Source organism: Haliotis rubra, unplaced genomic scaffold, assembly GCF_003918875.1.
Source record: "Haliotis rubra isolate DU_JTF1 unplaced genomic scaffold, ASM391887v1 Scf114, whole genome shotgun sequence".
NCBI classification, from domain to species: Eukaryota; Metazoa; Mollusca; class Gastropoda; order Lepetellida; family Haliotidae; genus Haliotis; species Haliotis rubra.
In genome coordinates this window covers 1,178,983-1,200,716 of record NW_025765048.1, presented here as the reverse complement: position 1 = coordinate 1,200,716, position 21,734 = coordinate 1,178,983, and positions in this window count along the sequence as shown.

Below are 21,734 nucleotides of genomic sequence, written 5' to 3'. Positions count from 1 at the left end.
GGGAGTTGTAACTCTCACGAGCCTTACGCGTTTTCACTTTACAGTGAAATTAGGTCACTAATATCTATCTTTCTTGCGCTATGGTCAAGTATGCCGTTGGGAATTGCACACAATATAGCGTTATAAAGAATAGCGTTACTAGAATACCAATGGTGTTATCTTTGCAGTGAAACAAGCGTTGTGCTGAGGAATACCATTTGGAATTACAACAGCGTTGTACTAGGGCTTGAGATTGAGTGGGAAAATCCATGAAAGGGCCCTGTCCAAGATATAAGAAATAATCCAAACTGGAATTTATAGAAATCGGGGTACGCTAGAAGAGGCTACTCTGCCTGAGCCGTGGTTACCCTGCTGTGGTCATCGTACTTACACTCAGTTCCTTCGGGACAGATGTGATTGAATAATTAACTGTTTGTGTAAACAAAACATAGCTCACATAGCTAGGTAAAGGTAAATGTTATACTGACTGACTGACTGACTGACTGAGTTTGGTTTTACGCCGCTTTTAGCAATATTCCAGCAACATCACGGCGGGGACACCAGGAATGGGCTTCAAACATTTTATCCATGTGGGGATTCGAACCCGGGTCTTCGGCGTGACGAGAGAAACGCTTTAACCACTAGGCTACCACACCGCCCCTAAATGTTATACTGAAGGAAAGTAATAATTTGTGTTTTATCTGCAATATCTGAAAGAAGAATCTGTTTACGTCAAAATAGAAAATATTACGTATTTATTGCTATCGACCGTTTTATTCAGGAAGGTATTTCTGTATTTATTGTCTGAGTTCGCCGTGGTTGTATTTGGCTCTGTAGACTGGGTGTATGTCTTCCCTGTTCATGTCACATCCGCCTTCATTTCCTGTGCTACAATATAATACACACAATGATATCACTGAGGCCCATCCCTTGTGGTATTTATGAAATATTGCCCGAACGGCGTAAAGCAATACCCGTTATGTTGCAGCGATGCATGCATGGTTATCCTGCCCTGGGAAACAAAGGATGTGGCGAACAGGGGAACGGACATATGGTAAACAACACTTACATGACATGAAGCGTCTCACCGGCAACTTGGTGTACAGATACTGTCATACATACATACTCCCTTTGTCTCCATACAACTGCAAACATTGTCAGCGATTTCAATTCAACAAATGATACTTTTCAAGGATGTGTATAGGTTCAAGGTGGATTGTCTAAACTTCCCGTCAAAGAGCGTCACTGGCTACTCCCTGTATGAATGAAGTAACTTGACGCAATTTTCTGTCCAAACATACACATGTGAAGCGGATACGTGTGTGCCATCGCCGGTTTATAAATAACAAAGTAGGTGAGTTACAACAGCCACGGCGACAGGGATGCCAGATGATTAATGATACAAACAACGGCCTCAGTACCTCGTCACGATGACATACGACGGCAGGATGACACACTAGGGTCAGGTCAGAGCCAGGTCACACACTAGAGACAGGTCAGAGCCAGGTCACACACTAGAGCCAGGTCAGCCTCAATGGAAGGTCACACACTGGAGCCAGGTCACACACTAGAGCCAGGTCAGAGCCAGGTCACACACTAGAGACAGGTCAGAGCCAGTTCACACACTAGAGCCAGGTCAGCCTCAATGGAAGGTCACACACTAGAGTCAGGTCAGCCTCAATGGAAGGTCACACACTAGAGCCAGGTCAGCCTCAATGGCAGGTCACACACTAGAGTCAGATCAGCCTCAATGGCAGGTCACACACTAGAGCCAGGTCAGCCTCAATGGAAGGTCACACACTAGAGTCAGGTCAGCCTCAATGGCAGGTCACACACTAGAGCCAGGTCAGCCTCAATGGCAGGTCACACACTAGAGTCAGCTCAGCCTCAATGGCAGGTCACACACTAGAATCAGGTCAGCCTCAATGGCAGGTCACACACTAGAGTCAGCTCAGCCTTAATGGCAGGTCACACACTAGAGCCAGGACAGCCTCAATGGCAGGTCACACACTAGAGCCAGGTCAGCCTCAATGGCAGGTCACACACTAGAGTCAGCTCAGCCTCAATGGCAGGTCACACACTAGAGCCAGGACGGCCTCAGTGGCAGGTCATACACCAGAGCCAGGTCAGCTTCAATGGTAGATCACACACTAGAGTCAGCTCAGCCTCACGGCCTCAATGGCAGGTCACATAATGGCAGGTCAGAGCCAGAGTCAGCCAGCCTCAATGGCAGGTCACACACTAGAGTCAGCTCAGCCTCAATGGCAGGTCACACACTAGAGCCAGGACGGCCTCAGTGGCAGGTCACACACTAGAGCCAGGTCAGCTTCAGTGGTAGATCACACACTAGAGTCAGCTCAGCCTCAGTGGCAGGTCACACACTAGAGCCAGGTCAGCCTCAATGGCAGGTCACACACAAGAGTCAGGTCAGCCTCAATGGCAGGTCACACACTAGAGCCAGGTCAGCCTCAGTGGCAGGTCACACACTAGAGCCAGGTCAGCCCCAGTGGCAGGTCACACACTAGAGCCAGGTCAGCCTCAATGGCAGGTCACACACTAGAGTCAGCTCAGCCTCAATGGCAGGTCACACACTAGAGCCAGGTCAGCCTCAGTGGCAGGTCACACACAAAACTTTCTACCGAGGGCACAAATTATGACGGGAGGGGTTAGGATCATATCTGAGTGATTTCAGTATTCATTGTATAATAATTTGTTTTCACGAGAAATTCGTGACAAGACTGAACTAGCACTGTGTTGTGTCTGTTCCTGGTGTAGATTGTGGTTGGAGTATATTCCTGGTGTGGATTGTGGTTGGAGTATATTCCTGGTGTGGATTGTGGTTGGAGTATATTCCTGGTGGATTGTGGTTGGAGTATATTCCTGGTGTAGATTGTGGTTGGAGTATATTCCCGGTGTAGATTGTGGTTGGAGTATATTCCTGGTGTGGATTGTGGTTGGAGTATATTCCTGGTGTGGATTGTGGTTGGAGTATATTCCTGGTGTGGATTGTTTTTGGAGTATATTCCTGGTGTGGATTGTGGTTGGAGTATATTCCTGGTGTAGATTGTGGTTGGAGTATATTCCTGGTGTGGATTGTGGTTGGAGTATATTCCTGGTGTAGATTGTGGTTGGAGTATATTCCTGGTGTGGATTGTGGTTGGAGTATATTCCCGGTGTAGATTGTGGTTGGAGTATACTCCTGGTGTGGATTGTGGTTGGAGTATATTCCTGGTGTAGATTGTGGTTGGAGTATATTCCTGGTGTAGATTGTGGTTGGAGTATATTCCTGGTGTAGATTGTGGTTGGAGTATATTCCTGGTGTGGATTGTGGTTGGAGTATATTCCTGGTGTAGATTGTGGTTGGAGTATATTCCTGGTGTGGATTGTGGTTGGAGTATATTCCTGGTGTAGATTGTGGTTGGAGTATATTCCTGGTGTAGATTGTGGTTGGAGTATATTCCTGGTGTAGATTGTGGTTGGAGTATATTCCTGGTGTAGATTGTGGTTGGAGTATATTCCTGGTGTAGATTGTGGTTGAGTATATTCCTGGTGTAGATTGTGGTTGGAGTATATTCCTGGTGTAGATTGTGGTTGGAGTATATTCCTGGTGTAGATTGTGGTTGGAGTATATTCCTGGTGTAGATTGTGGTTGGAGTATATTCCTGGTGGATTGTGGTTGGAGTATATTCCTGGTGTAGATTGTGGTTGGAGTATATTCCTGGTGTAGATTGTGGTTGGAGTATATTCCTGGTGTAGATTGTGGTTGGAATATATTCCTGGTGTAGATTGTTGGAGTATTGGTGTGGATTGTGGTTGGATTATATTCCTGGTGTAGATTGTGGTTGGAGTATATTCCTGGTGTAGACTGTGGTTGGAGTATATTCCTGGTGTAGATTGTGGTTGGAATATATTCCTGGTGTAGATTGTGGTTGGAGTATATTCCTGGTGTAGATTGTGGTTGGAGTATATTCCTGGTGTGGATTGTGGTTGGAGTATATTCCTGGTGTAGATTGTGGTTGGAGTATATTCCTGGTGTAGATTGTGTTTGGAGTATATTCATTTGAAATTTCATTAATAAAACCACCAATAACTCACCCCTCTATAAACGAATGACATCCATGATATTTTGTCTTACACTTAAATACCAACATCCATATGCCCTTCAAGAACTTCAATAAAGTACTTGCTATCGACAGACGTTCCGTGTTGTAGTAGTCGTACAAAGTCAACACCTTTACTCTCAGTAAGGAAAACCGAGGTCCGAACTTTACTCACCAATCCCTCACTTTAAGCCATTTGAACTCTATGGTGATAGGTTGGTTGGTTTTATAGTTTTAGGGAGACGTAGGCAACTATGGTGATCTAAGGTTGGACGAGTTGTCGCCCTTTTCACACACCTGTCTGACAAATTGCACGCCTCGCCACCCCGCACTTAAAGATAAGGGGAAATATGCCTGTACAGATAAGGGCCTTGCCTTACAGCGGGTATATCCTGAAACAGGGACGATTTCTATGGATAGACACTTCTTCAAGTGATGCTTGATAACGTAGTTAGCATCTACACCGAAACGTCGTATCCATTGCAGTAAAGAAGTTGTCTATCCACAAAAATCGTTTCTGTTCATCATACCAGCTTCTAACTGCCACTCAAAGAACGGTTAATCTTTGTTGTATGCTGAAGTTCATGGACACTTGCTTCGGGTAAGGGCGGTTGGGTAGCCTAGTGGTGGCATGCATTTTGTCTCAATAGTGAAGAGACACATTCTAAAATGGTGAGGTGAGGTGAAATTGGGTTTAACGTCGTGCTTGAGAATATTTCGCTCATATGACGATGTGCATGCGTGTGTAGGTGTATGTGCGGCTGCTTGTACTAGCCCAGAGTTAAGCTGGTTTTATAGTGCTAGCCCACCGAGATACCATGCCGCAGTGAAGCATGAATACCCCACTCAGACACATTATACTGACTCCGAGCCGGCCACTACACCACGGAGGCGGTCCATTCTAACATGGTTTGTACTTTGAGGATATACTGGTGTACATAAGCACGTACGCACCTGGTGTTTTGGGACTATTCCAATTAACACCATAGATATTTTCCAAGCAATGTTGTTATTGGGTACAATATCTGTGGTGTTTTGGAAACACATGCATAATGTTTGTGTCAAGGCAGAATCAAAACACTTTGATAAACAGATACACGACTTATGTTCTAAGTTACAGGTTTACCTTTAAACACCTTGCAGAAGAAGAACAAAGTGTATTAAAGGAAACTGCATTATGTGAGCCACTTTCTTTATACTCTTCTGCTGTTACATGATAACCCCACGGGAGTCAGCCTGTTATCTGTTACAATCTGTTATCTGTTATCCGACTGAGTTGGGTTTTATTATCGACACTATTAGATACCAACCGCATGGTCAATAGCCTCGAACTAATTGCACAGAGACTACGATGTCATCCATTAGATGTTAACTTGAGCTCACATTGCACAGTCCAGCTGTTCGCCATTACTATAACATTGAAAAGGTTTTGGAGACTCACAGAACAAAATGGTATCTCTGTCACATAAAACAGATGTTCTATGCATGGTGATGTATACAAAGTCAGTTTCTTTTCTGGTTCAAGTCATTATCACTAGCGCAATCCTTCTGACAAACTCTACATGGACAGTCTACGGAATGAACGAACGAATATGCATGGTGTACGTATATTCAACAAAGGTCACTACTTTACAAGGCAACATCACGGTATGAGTAACGATACACATAATTAAAAGAAGATACATGGTGTACAAATATAATTTACGTAGATGTTAGTATCTCCTTCTACGTAGATGTAAGCATGATCTACGCAGTAAGTATGATGGTATCCTTCCATTTGTCAGACATCCCAATAGTCACACAGTAAAGAGACGTGCGTAGATGACAATGGTTTAGACCGTTGCACCAATAGGCACCCATACAGAAATGTGGACAAATGTGCGGCATTATTTCACAAACGTACAAACAAACAGACAAATTCCACGAGCTGAATGGCCCCGATAGCTCCGCTATTCATGTTGCCCATATGCCATGTGTTAAGCCCTGGAGCACCTCTGTAATGGAACCGAGATATTGTTCTGACCCGGGTCTCACAGGAATCGTGCTGGGGGCTCACTCATTGATGACCATATGTCATGGCAATATAAGAATGCACACAGGTAATATAAGAATGCACACAGGTAATATAAGAATGCACACAGGTAATATAAGAATGCACACAGGTAATATAAGAATGCACACAGGTAATATAAGGATGCACACAGGTAATATAAGGATGCACACAGGTAATATAAATATACAGGTAATATAAGAATGCACACAGGTAATATAAGGATGCACACAGGTAATATAAGGATGCACACAGGTAATATAAGGATGCCCACAGGTAATATAAGGATGCACACAGGTAATATAAGGATGCCCACAGGTAATATAAGGATGCCCACAGGTAATATAAGGATGCACACAGGTAATATAAGGATGCACACAGGTAATATAAGGATGCACACAGGTAATATAAGGATGCCCACAGGTAATATAAGGATGCCCACAGGTAATATAAGGATGCACACAGGTAATATAAGGATGCACACAGGTAATATAAGAATGCACACAGGTAATATAAGAATGCACACAGGTATATATAATATAAGGATGCCCACAGGTAATATAAGGATGCCCACAGGTAATATAAGGATGCCCACAGGTACTATAAGAATGCCCACAGGTAATATAAGGATGCATAGAGGTAATATAAGGATGCCCACAGGTATTATAAGGATGCACACAGGTAATATAAGGATGCACACAGGTAATATAAGAATGCCCACAGGTAATATAAGGATGCACACAGGTAATATAAGGATGCACACAGGTAATATAAGAATGCACACAGGTAATGCACACAGGTAATATAAGGATGCACACAGGTAATATAAGGATGCCCACAGGTAATATAAGGATGCCCACAGGTAATATAAGGATGCACACAGGTAATATAAGGATGCACACAGGTAATATAAGGATGCACACAGGTAATATAAGAATGCACACAGGTAATATAAGGATGCACACAGGTAATATAAGGATGCCCACAGGTAATATAAGGATGCCCACAGGAAATATAAGGATGCCCACAGGTAATATAAGGATGCCCACAGGTAATATAAGGATGCACACAGGTAATATAAGGATGCACACAGGTAATATAAGGATGCCCACAGGTAATATAAGGATGCCCACAGGTAATATAAGAATGCACACAGGTAATATAAGGATGCCCACAGGTAATATAAGGATGCCCACAGGTAATATAAGGATGCACACAGGTAATATAAGGATGCACACAGGTAATATAAGGATGCCCACAGGTAATATAAGGATGCCCACAGGTAATATAAGGATGCCCACAGGTAATATAAGGATGCCCACAGGTAATATAAGGATGCCCACAGGTAATATAAGGATGCCCACAGGTAATATAAGGATGCACACAGGTAATATAAGGATGCACACAGGTAATATAAGGATGCCCACAGGTAATATAAGGATGCCCACAGGTAATATAAGGATGCTCACAGGTAATATAAGGATGCACACAGGTAATATAAGAATGCACACATGTAATATATGAATGCACACAGGTAATATAAGGATAAGGTGCCTATAAGGATGGTGAAATCACTTTGCAAACATCAGCAAAATGTCTCTCTTCACATGGTAAATATACTCAGAACAGATACACCTTAGCGTTATCATGTATTCGTGTATTTAAGGTGTGATGTATACACGAGAAATGGCGTTTTATATTTCTTTTACTTTAAAAACTTATTTAATTGACATTTAACTGTCAAATAGTTTATGCAAACGATTTCCCAATTTAAACGCCCGTTACACAAACATTATACAGACAGTAGACAATTGTGTAAATATTAAATATTTTAATGTCAATAAGGTGCTTACAGTGCCATATTTCAGTAATGAATTTATCAGGAATGAAATTGAAAAACACACTAACTATATCAGGGATAAATAAGTTATACAAGTCATCTGGTGAGCTGATTTAAATGGTAAAATAAAGTATGTAAAATTCGAAATGTATGAGTATGACTTCTGAGTGTATGTTGATAAATAATAAGTTTATAGATAGTAATCATCTATGGTCAAACCCCGATATGGGAGTTATACCGACGGGTTTAGCTGGGTATTGAGCGAGGAACCAGTTACAGCCACCCTTACAACGAGCAGTCGAGAGGTGAGGACAATCTAATTCACAAACAGAATAAGTGAAATATGTACTTGTACTGACAGGCTAACACTAACCATCAAATACCATCAGTAATGTCGTACAATCTGGTTCCGGAGGCCATTATTTTCTTTACATTGAATGAGTGAGTGAGTTTAATTTTACGTGGCTTTTAGCAATATCCCACACCAAAAATGGGCTTCACTCATTGTACCAATGTGGGGAATCGAATCCGGGTCTTCGGCGTGACGAGCGAACGCTTTAACCTGAAGGCTACCCCGACCTTCCCACATTGAATGAGAGTGGTTTACGCTACTTTGACATGTACTTTCCGCGTGTCAGCTTCAAGTGGAAACAGAGCCCTAATTGGTTTGATCATAGACACACACCTGTAAGATGTAACTCAAAGTGCAGGCAAACCTGGAAATGTAATCGGGGTAACTCGGGATTCAAACATGGAAGGTGTCTGGCACGTCCAAGGGACATAACTCTGTGCCGAAACGACGATTAGACTATCTCTGCTCCCATCACACCAAAATAAGATTGCCCTCATTATGCGTTTCACAGCACATGTATGCGTGGTAAAAGGTCTGATAACACGATCATGAAACTAGGTTTACATTGCCACTAGTGCAGGTTTTAATCACCATTTATCATAGATACATATACGGAACAGTCAAGGACATACTGACGTTTATCCACACGTCACTACCGCCATTTGATAACGGCGTTAGCAGCTACACGATAACGTCGCATCTATTGAAATCAAGAAGTTGTCAATCCATAAAATATGTCACAACGCTGGAGTCCCTGTCGGTGTAAGTGTTCAGTCAATCCATTGCCACCTTTGACTTGCCATGGGGGTTGTTTGTTCGAGTGGGACTTACCCGCGACATGCAGTAACGTGTTATACACGTTTGCCCAGGAAGACCCACAGTTTGTTGGCAGATTGCACTGACCACTATAAGCTAAAATAACTGTGGTGTTTCTGTCACTAGTTAAACGTAGCCCCGGGATAAAGGTGATTGTCACAACACGTAACTCATCTGCTGAACAGTCAGTGCCGAGGTCATGTGATCGATCTCTCATCCTGAAAGAAAATATTCAAAACAGTAGATAACGTGTGAATATAACATTTAACAAACAACAATAGTTATTTTTCCAAAGAATCTAGTTGCTGTGTTTTGTTGTTGTTGATAACCAATGCCTTGTGTTTAGCGTTTATCTGTCATGTCACATGGCTGCCTCAATGCATGGCTGACTGTCTCAATGCTCTGTCATGGCTGACTGTGAGTCCCAATGCCCTGTCACATGGCTGACTGTGAGTCTCAATGCTCTGTCACATGTCTGACTGTGAGTCCCAATGCCCTGTCATATGGCGGACTGTAAGTCTCAAGGCTCTGTGACATGGCTGACTGTGAGTCCCAATACTCTGTCATATGGCTGACTGTGAGCCTCAATGTTCTGTCATATGGCTGACTGTAAGTCTCAATGTTCTGTCATATGGCTGACTGTAAGTCTCAATGTTCTGTTATATGGCTGACTGTAAGTCCCAATGCCCTGTCACATGGCTGACTGTGAGTCTCAAGGCTCTGTCATATGGCTGACTGTGAGTTTCAATGTTCTGTTGTATGGCTGACTGTGAGCCTCAATGTTCTGTCATATGGCTGACTGTAAGTCTCAATGTTCAGTCATATGGCTGACTGTGAGTCTCAATGTTCTGTTATATGGCTGACTGTAAGTCCCAATGCCCTGTCACATGGCTGACTGTGAGTCTCAAGGCTCTGTCATATGGCTGACTGTGAGCCTCAATGTTCTGTCACATGGCTGACTGTGAGCCTCAGTGCTCTGCTCTGTCACATGGCTGACTGTGAGTCTCAATGTTCAGTCACACGGCTGACTGTGAGTCTCAATGCTGTCACATGTCTGACTGTGAGTCTGAAGGCTCTGTCACATGGCTGACTGTGAGTGTCAATGCTGTCACATGGCTGACTGTGAGTCTCAATGTTCTGTAACATGACTGACTGTGAGCCGCAATGCTGCCACATGGCTGACTCTGAGTCTCAAGGCTTCGTCACATGACTGACTGTCAGTCTCAATGCCCTGTTATATGGCTGACTGTGAGCCTCAGTGTTCTGTCACATGGCTGACTGTGAGTCTCAATATATGCCCTGTCACATGGTTGACTGTGAGTCTCAAGGCTCTGTCATATGGCTGACTGTGAGTCTCAATGTTCTGTTGTATGGCTGACTGTGAGCCTCAATGTTCTGTCATATGGCTGACTGTAAGTCTCAATGTTCAGTCATATGGCTGACTGTGAGTCTCAATGTTCTGTTATATGGCTGACTGTAAGTCCCAATGCCCTGTCACATGGCTGACTGTGAGTCTCAAGGCTCTGTCATATGGCTGACTGTGAGCCTCAATGTTCTGTCACATGGCTGACTGTGAGCCTCAGTGCTCTGTCACATGGCTGACTGTGAGTCTCAATGTTCAGTCACACGGCTGACTGTGAGTCTCAATGCTGTCACATGTCTGACTGTGAGTCTGAAGGCTCTGTCACATGGCTGACTGTGAGTGTCAATGCTGTCACATGGCTGACTGTGAGTCTCAATGTTCTGTAACATGACTGACTGTGAGCCGCAATGCTGCCACATGGCTGACTCTGAGTCTCAAGGCTTCGTCACATGACTGACTGTCAGTCTCAATGCCCTGTTATATGGCTGACTGTGAGCCTCAGTGTTCTGTCACATGGCTGACTGTGAGTCTCAATATATGCCCTGTCACATGGTTGACTGTGAGCCTCAATGCACTGTCACATGGCTTACTGTGAGTCTCAATGGTCTGTCACATGGCTGACTGTCAGCCTCAGTGCCCTGTGACATGGCTGACTGTCAGCATCAGTGCTCTGTCACATGACTGACTGTAAGTCCCAATGCCCTGTCACATGGCTGACTGTGAGTCTCAATGCTCTGTCACATGGCTGACTGTGAGTCCAAATGCTCTGTCATATGGCTGACTGTGAGTCCCAATGCCCTGTCACATGGCTGACTGTGAGTCTCAATGCCCTGTCACATTGGTGACTGTGAGTCCCAATGCCCTGTCATATGGTTGACTGTAAGTCTCAAGGCTCTGTCACATGGCTGACTGTGAGTCCCAATGCTCTGTCATATGGCTGACTGTGAGCCTCAATGTTCTGTCATATGGCTGACTATAAGTCTCAATGTTCTGTCATATGGCTGACTGTAAGTCTCAATGCTCTGTTATATGGCTGACTGTAAGTCCCAATGCCCTGTCACATGGCTGACTGTGAGTCTCAAGGCTCTGTCATATGGCTGACTGTGAGCCTCAATGTTCTGTCATATGGCTGACTGTAAGTCTCAATGTTCTGTCATATGGCTGACTGTAAGTCTCAATGTTCTGTTATATGGCTGACTGTAAGTCCCAATGCCCTGTCACATGGCTGACTGTGAGTCTCAAGGCTCTGTCATATGGCTGACTGTGAGTCTCAATGTTCTGTCACATGGCTGAATGTGAGCCTCAATGCTCTGTCACACGGCTGACTGTGAGTGTCAACGCTCTGTCATATGGCTGACTGTGAGTGTCAACGCTCTGTCATATGGCTGACTGTGAGCCTCAATGCTCTCACATGGCTGACTGTGAGTGTCAACGCTCTGTCACATGGCTGACTGTGAGTGTCAACGCTCTGTCATATGGCTGAATGTGAGCCTCAATGCTCTCACATGGCTGACTGTGAGTGTCAACGCTCTGTCACATGGCTGACTGTGAGTCCCAATGCTCTGTAAGATGGCTGACTGTGAGTCTCAATACTCTGTGACATGGCTGACTGTAAGCCTCAGTGTTCTGTCACATGGCTGAATGTGAGTCTCAGTGTTCTGTCACATGGCTGAATGTGAGTCTCAGTGTTCTGTCACATGGCTGACTGTGAGTGTCAACGCTCTGTCATATGGCTGACTGTGAGTGTCAACGCTCTGTCATATGGCTGACTGTGAGCCTCAATGCTCTCACATGGCTGACTGTGAGTTTTAACGCTCTGTCACATGGCTGACTGTGAGTGTCAACGCTCTGTCATATGGCTGACTGTGAGCCTCAATGCTCTCACATGGCTGACTGTGAGTGTCAACGCTCTGTCACATGGCTGACTGTGAGTCCCAATGTTCTGTAAGATGGCTGACTGTGAGTCTCAATACTCTGTGACATGGCTGACTGTAAGCCTCAGTGTTCTGTCACATGGCTAAATGTGAGTCTCAGTGTTCTGTCACATGGCTGAATGTGAGTCTCAGTGTTCTGTCACATGGCTGACTGTGAGTGTCAACGCTCTGTCTGTCACATGGCTGACTGTGAGCCTCAATGCTCTCACATTGCTGACTGTGAGTGTCAACGCTCTGTCACATGGCTGACTGTGAGTCCCAATGTTCTGTAAGATGGCTGACTGTGAGTCTCAATACTCTGTGACATGGCTGACTGTAAGCCTCAGTGTTCTGTCACATGGCTGAATGTGAGTCTCAGTGTTCTGTCACATGGCTGAATGTGAGTCTCAGTGTTCTGTCACATGGCTGACTGTGAGTGTCAACGCTCTGTCACATGGCTGACTGTGAGTGTCAACGCTCTGTCATATGGCTGACTGTGAGCCTCAATGCTCTCACATGGCTGACTGTGAGTGTCAACGCTCTGTCACATGGCTGACTGTGAGTCCCAATGCTCTGTAAGATGGCTGACTGTGAGTCTCAATACTCTGTGACATGGCTGACTGTAAGCCTCAGTGTTCTGTCACATGGCTGACTGTGAGTCTCAGTGTTCTGTCACATGGCTGAATGTGAGTCTCAGTGTTTTGTCACATGGCTGACTGTGGGCCTCAATGTTCTGTCATATGACTGACAGTGAGCCTCAATGCTCCTTCACATTGGTGACTGTGAGCCTCAATGCTCTGTCACATGGCTGACTGTAAGCCTCAATGCTCTGTCACATGGCTGACTGTAAGCCACAATGCTCTGTCACATGGCTGACTGTAAGCCTCAATGCTCTGTCACATGGCTGACTGTGGGCCTCAATGTTCTGTCATATGGCTGACAGTGAGCCTCAATGCTCCTTCACATGGCTGACTGTAAGCCTCAATGCTCTGTCACATGGCTGACTGTGGGCCTCAATGTTCTGTCATATGGCTGACTGTAAGCCTCAATGCTCTGTCACATGGCTGACTGTAAGCCTCAATGCTCTGTCACATGGCTGACTGTGGGCCTCAATGTTCTGTCACATGGCTGACAGTGAGCCTCAATGCTCTGTTATATGGCTGACTGTGAGTCTCAATGCTCTGTCACATGGATGACTGTGAGCCTCAATGCTTTGTTATATAGCTGACTGTGAGTATCAATGCTCTGTCACATGGCTGACTGTGAGCCTCAATGCTCCTTCACATTGGTGACTGTGAGCCTCAATGCTCTGTCACATGGCTGACTGTAAGCCTCAGTGCTCTGTCACATGGCTGACTGTAAGCCACAATGCTCTGTCACATGGGCTGGATCATGGTTCAAGTCGTTATCCTCCTAGGCACTGTTTCTCAAAGAGAACACAGAGCTACTACAACCGTGAGACAATGTTAAAGAATGGAAACTCAACATTACCTTCAGTGTCGGTGTATAGAGCCTAAGCATTACCCTGGGTTGTAATAGTGAGTGAGTGAATGAATATCGTTTTAAGTCGCTTTTAGCAATATTCCAGCAACATCACGGCGGGGGACACCAGAAATGGCCTTCACACGTTATAGCCAATTGGGGAATGGAATCGGGGTCTTCTGAGTGACGAGCGAACGCCAGGGTTGTAATAGCCTTAGAGATACGATCTCCGTATGAATTTGGCTCAAATGAAAAGAGACGTGTGGAACTATCATATGGTTAATACTATTATCCATCCCCTTGTATACTTCAATTAGCTGTATTAAACCGTGTTTCTGATTAATTAAAACATTCTGGTTTAAATTCCACATCAGTCTGGCTTTGAGAAAACAGGATGAATATTTACAGCTTTTAAGATGCTAATGTGTATGGAATACTGATAACAGCAACAGCCATCGCCCATTCCTAAGTTCAGTATTTTGGTCTAGCATTTATCTGTTGTTGTTTTGTTCAATATAACACTGTGATTCAGAACAATATTTTCAGACACAGTGATAGTTGATGAATCCATTGGCCTGTGCGTATAAGGTGACCGTAATATGTTCTGTGATAATAGAAACTGCTCTGAAATGAGAAGTATCGACTTGATTATAATTGCCAAAAATACATCTTTGATGAGCAAAATTAATTGAGGGGACCCACTGTTTTGTATGGATAAATTCATTTTACTGCCAATCTCACCCAAAGGCTGGAACACACATCTACACCCACGTTAACGTCCACATCTACAGCCACGTCAACGTATACATTCATGCCACACCCACACCAACCTTCGTGCAGTATCTCTGATATGCACACTTCCGAGTTAGGCCATAGAAGCATCATTTGCAAATGGGGAAATCTATGTAATGCAACCAGAATGTTATCAGATGTCAATGATTTGATGTTAAAACCAAAACTGAAAACGTTGGTTTTTTTGTAGCTGTGATATGTATTTCATCGGTGTTTGAAATATTTGAGGGTTGCAGACTAATTATTAAATGGAAAGCATACACTTGGACATTGAATTTGCACACAAATTCCAAACGAAATTCAGATGCAAACTGTGTGAGCTGTATACTGTTCAGTAACACAAAGGCGTGGTCCCCTTACATACCGTCGTATTAACCTGTGTATCTAAACAAGCTTTGAAAACACATCAGTTTCCTTATGGAGGAGGGCAGGCAATTAACGCCGCAATTTTGTACAGACTGAGGTACAAGTTATGCAGGCTTGTGAAAACTACTATTATATCTTCCAGTATCAACCTTTGTAAAATGATGCAACTTCAGACACAGAGTTTGTAGACAGTGTCTTGGAGGTCTTGACGTTTTATCTGCTGAAGTTGACTGCTAAAAGTATCATATTTTGTATAGTTTTGCCGGGGTTGTGTTCACAGAAACCCATACACAAACGTTTGTTTGAAGACGTGTAATCTGATTTTTTTCTGTGTTGGGTCAAAAACCAATTCAATAAATGTATCACGTATTGACAAGTCATATAATTTATAACAAAAACCTAATATATAAGTAAAAGTAGGTAGACTAAAAGTGAAAACACCATCTCTGAGTATATATATATATATATATATACTCTCAAAAAAAAAGAAACGCATATAGGAATTTCAACTGTATTTTGATGTTTATTTTGAAACATCTTGTAGGCTTTATGAGTAAATGAAATATAGCGAAATTGCACCCTGGGAATGCAGACTTTTCCGTCTTTGGCACCAACTCGAGGAAAGTCAGTTTGTGTGTCACATGGAGACGTGTGGTGGCGCTGAAGTCAATACCTCGTGTGACCACCGTGGGCATCCAGGACTGCACGGCATCGCCTCGGCATCGAACGAATATGTCTCAGAATCTCGTGTTGCCCAATCGCAGCCCACTCTGCCTGTAGTGCCTGTGCGAGTTGCTGAAGTGTCTGAGACTGAGGGTTTAGGCGTCGCGCCCGTCTGTCCAGGGCATCCCACAGATGTTCGATCGGGTTTAAGTCCGGTGATCTTGAGGGCCAGGGGAGCACATTGATGTTGTGGTTCTGGAGGAAGTCTCTAGTGTGTCGCGCTGTGTGGGGCCTGGCATTGTCCTGTTGAAACAACTCCCTCTGGCGATCAATGATTGGAAGGAGGTGTGGGCCTAGGATTTTGTCACAGTACCGTTGAGCTGTCAGGTTGCCCTGGATCATCACCAAATCACTTCTCCTACGGCAGGTGATCGCTCCCCACATCATAACACTTTCCCGGCCGAATCTGTCCACCTGGGGAACGCAAGCGTCGGCGAAACGTTCACGTCGACGTCTGTACACCCGCATTCTTCCATCGCGTCGTTCCAATAGAAATCATGATTCGTCACTGAACCAGATTCTACGCCAATTCGGTAGGTTCCAGGCCTGAACGTTGGTGCACCACTGAACTCGATGTCGACGATGTTGCTATCGACGCACAGGGCCAAAATAAAGTCTTCTGGCACGTAAACCAGCCTCTCTCAACCTGTTCCTGACGGTCTGTGCAGAAAGCCTCCTCAATCCGGGTATTTGTCGAGCGGTACTGGTCGCCGTAGCTGTTCGATGACGCAGGTGATGTACCCGGATGTAGCGATCCTGCGACGCAGTGGTCGCTCGAGGTCGCCCACTACGAGGGGCATCTGCTATCGAATTCTGCCGGCGATATCTCTCCCAGAGCCGTGAAATGGTGCTTTGGTGAACATTCATGCGTCGGGCAACTGCACGTTGAGACTGGCCAGCTTCAAGCAAACCAATGGCGATATGACGGTTGGCTTCACTTAGACGTGGCATTTTGCGTTCGTCAACAATATTCCAATACAGTGAATAATCAACAGACAGCGATCAACCTTTTATACCCATCATTGAGACTATCTGATCCCCAATTTTCACGTGCATTGCATGTGAATTGTGTATTCTGTGACACTACACGCCGAAATTGAAAATTGTTAATACGGGTATTTTACGGATGTTGCGTTTTGTTGTGATGTTTCAAAACATAAACACCATAAATGAATCACGTTTTAATTCATTGCTACATGAAATTGCTATTTCCGTGATGCGTTTCTTTTTTGGGAGAGTATATATATATACACACCATTGAATGTTCTTGACGGCCTTGTTGGCTGGTGGAATTGAAGCGTAAAAGAAATATAATTTACAGTGTCCTTCCTTACAGAGGCATAATCTGCTGTCCACAAGGTGTCTCAGGTCATGGCACAATCTCCATACAAATAGACAAGACATATTTGTATATTTCTTAAAAATTGTCACCTTATCAGTAGTGTGAGTGCTTGTTTGAATACCGTTGTGTCGTCGTGTTTACTGAATAACAAACGAAAGCTGTCTACCCTGCAACTACAAGTCAGACTTCCTCATACAACAGTCATTACAAATATGTCCTGAAGGGATATGGCACATGCATATACATTTGCACATTTAGCAAAACACCTTGTGTGGTCCTTATACCCGCCTGGGAAACTTTTACCGGACGCAAACAAATTGTGAAGTGAAAGGAATACTTTTACACTGCAAGTCCTTGGTATCGCCTGACTTTGGTAATAAGATCTATGGAATCTTGGTTTGAGTAATAACTTTGGTAATAAGATCTATTGAATCTTGGCTTGAGTAATAACTTTGGTAATGTAATCTATTGAATCTCTAAAACACATCAAACCTACAGATGCCAATTAATTCTGGTTTGGTTTTGCAGAATGTGAAAGCGTTTGTTCAGAAAACTTAATTTTAGAAATATGTAAACCATGGCAAATGTACTGATTCTGCTCATTATTGAATGAGTCGCTTTCTTCTATATAGATGATGCCAAGTCGTACTCACACACACACACACACACACACACTAATTACAGTGTCTAGACCTAGAGTACACACAGTCTTCTGGCCGCACCGTTACACAAACATTTCAGGGCTACTTCTGGTCCCTTGATCAGATACAGGACATGCATATACACATGTACACGAAGCCACATATGGTTACATCTATAGTCGTGAACCCAGCCGTGGCGAGGGTATAGTTATACGGCTTGAGGTGACAGTTGTTACAGGAACATCGGTAAAAGGTAACAATGTAAACAGGATCATAACATATTTAATGGATACGATAAGCTGACATTTTCATGCACAACCCTGAAGTCATCTTCACCTGGGACCACACACAGAGATGATTGAACCATCGATATTGGACACACGGTGCACTTGTCGCAACTCCTCTGACTTGTCAGGCAACCGATGAACACCTCCAATACACCGTCAACACACCCACCAAGATGAGCTTGCCAGGCAAAGCATGAACACCTCTAATACACCTTCAACACACTTACCTAGATGAACTTGTCAGGCAAACCATGAACACCTCCAATACACCTTCAACACACTTACCAAGATGACTTTGTCAGGCAAACCATGAACACCTCCAATACACCTTCAACACACTTTCCTAGATGAACTTGTCAGGCAAACCATGAACACCTCCAATACACCTTCAACACACCCACCAAGATGAGCTTGTCAGGCAAACCATGAACACCTCCAATACACCTTCAGCACACTTACCTAGATGAACTTGTCAGGCAAAGCATGAACACCTCCAATACACCTTCAACACACTTACCTAGATGAACTTGTCAGGCAAACCATGAACACCTCCAATACACCTTCAACACACTTACCAAGATGACCTTGTCAGGCAAACCATGAACACCTCCAATACACCTTCAACACACTTACCTAGATGAACTTGTCAGGCAAAGCATGAACACCTCCAATACACCTTCAACACACTTACCTAGATGAATTTGTCAGGCAAACCATGAACACCTCCAATACACCTTCAACACACTTACCAAGATGACCTTGTCAGGCAAAGCATGAACACCTCCAATACACCTTCAACACACCCACCAAGATGAACTTGTCAGGCAAACCATGAACACCTCCAATACACCTTCAACACACTTACCTAGATGAACTTGTCAGGCAAAGCATGAACACCTCCAATACACCTCCAATAAACCTTCAACACTTACCTAGATGAACTTGTAAAGTAAAATAAAGAAGTTGTTGTTACTCCAACGACCATTTAGATCATCCAGAATCATGTCCGGAACCCACCTAATGCATGTTACAGCTATACAGAGGTTACTTTCATTTTGCATGATGTATTTTGCATACTGAACTGCAACAACAACTGCATCACGTCGTGACAATGATTTAGGTGGAACAAACCACGAACGTAAGATATTTTCATAGAAATTCTCGTTTATTGAAAGACTAACTGACCGCTGGATGCTGAGATCATAGAGCTGCTACATATGTATAAGGGGTCTAGTTATTGGAAACGAAATATCTGCGGGGTTGTTCATGTAGGGGGTGTAGGGGTTGGTGACTGATGACGTGAACCATACACACTGTGTGTCGTCCTACAATAAGTGCAGCCTCAAGTAATTTCTTTAACACTTAGAATTGATGTCAGGTTCCTTTTCCCATATATGAAAATGCCATACGAGGTAAGAAATACACATCCCCTTTAGGTTTATATTTTTCAGAAATTGATTCATTGCGGGGGTCTGTAATTGAGACCTCCCACGTTTCCAACAGAATTTCGTTGTGCTGTGACGGAATGCCGGATGTGCGATTTTGTGTTTCTTTTCTGAAACTGGTGTAAAATTCGTACATTTGCGTTTGATGAATTATACAAAACCCACCACCATCCAAACATTCAAATTGACTCCATCAGCAACAAATGATATTTACATAAATAATTGACTCCCATGAAATAATTAGCGACTAGCTATTGTTGCTTCCCTTATCTGTTACAGTATGTTTTGAATGTTCTGAGCTGTGCTCCTCATATCAGGTTGTCGTAGAACAACAATGAAATAATACTCGATTCAAAGGGAAACGTTCACATATTTAGGACTAACAGCTAACAGTAACAAACGACAAGCACTCTGGGGGAATCAAATAAATTCTGGCAAGGATCGCTGATTAAAACACGATGAGTAAATATACCAGCAAATTAGCAAAGCAGCAATATAACGGCTATTACCAAAGATTGCTAACACTACTCTCTGACAAGACAGTCGACAAGATGATAGATGAAGTTGGCAGTGACCAATTATCACATGGGAGTTAATGAACTCTGTAGAACCAGTAGAACCGGCTTGGGAAACTGAGCACTTTGCGTCTCCCGGACAGCACAGATCAGGAGGATGCGGTTAAATATAAACCCAGATCAACGGAAAAATAGTCACTTGGACTGAAGAGAGAATTTCGACATGTCGGATTGACTCACAGTAGCAAACAGGAATTAAACATAAACTGGGCACTCCCTTTAACTTGGTTATCCGCGGAATGCTCAAAATAAGTGGTATCAAATATAACATAAAGAGAAAGAGTAAAATCGCCCCTTAAGTACTAACTAAAGAAATTGAGCACAAACTAACAGTTTGATCCATAAGTACATACCGATTCCTGGATACCAATACGCTCGAATGATCTAAAGTTTATACACCCGTGCGCGCGGACGTCGGAGGAGACAGGCTAGCAGGGACCCCTATGAGTGCCCCACGGAATAACCGAAACAGTGATTACTGAAATTTGCAAAACACGGCAAGCAAACTAACCAATAAAAGTGCTGAACATAAGCCACCTAAGTGTATAACTAAACATTTACAACCAGATATGCACAAGTCTTTAGTTGGCTAATAAGACCATGCAGACATGGGAAAGCTCATCAATACATGCACAAGCTTGCCTAACCATAGGATACCCCAATGATGCCCTTATTCGTGACCAACTCGTGTTATTAAGGGACAAGCCGAATAGCGAGGTTACGGAAAGGGGCGAGTGGTGACGAATGTGATGCTCTAGGGAATATCGTAGCACCGAGCTGAGCCGAAGGGGTGCCGAGCTGGGCCGAAGGGTGCCGACCTGGACCGAAGGAGACCGAGATGAATCGACAGTCGGACAGAGATCAGCGGTCACTGGATCGTGTGGAGCCTGGTGTTTTTACCCGGTGATGTTTCAGATTTGTGCATTTTATAATTTTGACCCCTTCCTTGATTCTTTCTAAATGAATTGCGGAATATACAAGAACAGCATTTTTTTTTGCAATACATTTTCAGTCAAATTATTGGAAAATGATTTCTGTTTGTAAATTATTTATCATAAATCTCACGAACATCTTTGTTTCTATTTTCTGGGCAAGTGAAAACTTGGTGATATCTTTCTTTTTGCCAGGTAGTACAGGTACGAAAGTATAAAAATTAAACATTGATGATTGTGCGTATTTTATCTTTTGACACCTACACGGTAAGCAGATATTTTGTGGGTCACGTGTGGTTGTGTTTCCTGTCACTACATGTCATTTTGTTAATATATTTTGAAAACCTAATTAGACATAAAAACATTGTAGAAAAATCGACGCTATAGAATTCACGTTGAAAGAAGATCAGACACATAGGCTTCCACCTTTCGGTATCCGATGTGTGGAGATAAAACGCTCGGTGTCTGCAACAGAGAGGTTACAGCAATGGGCGTGGTGTGGATTACAGATAGGCTGCGTTCGCCGTATTACCGCACTGATGCATGAAATCATCCTCATTCTTGTTGGAGATAGAGTTACCAGGACATCCGCGACACCCACTTCCATGTCTTTCTAATTCTTAACTAATCCACGATGTTTAGCACTGTTGAGGCCTGTATTGGGTTTTTGAGACTTATTACTTCGAATAAACAATCAAGAGAGCCACATCGGCTACACATTCGAGGAATTATGCTT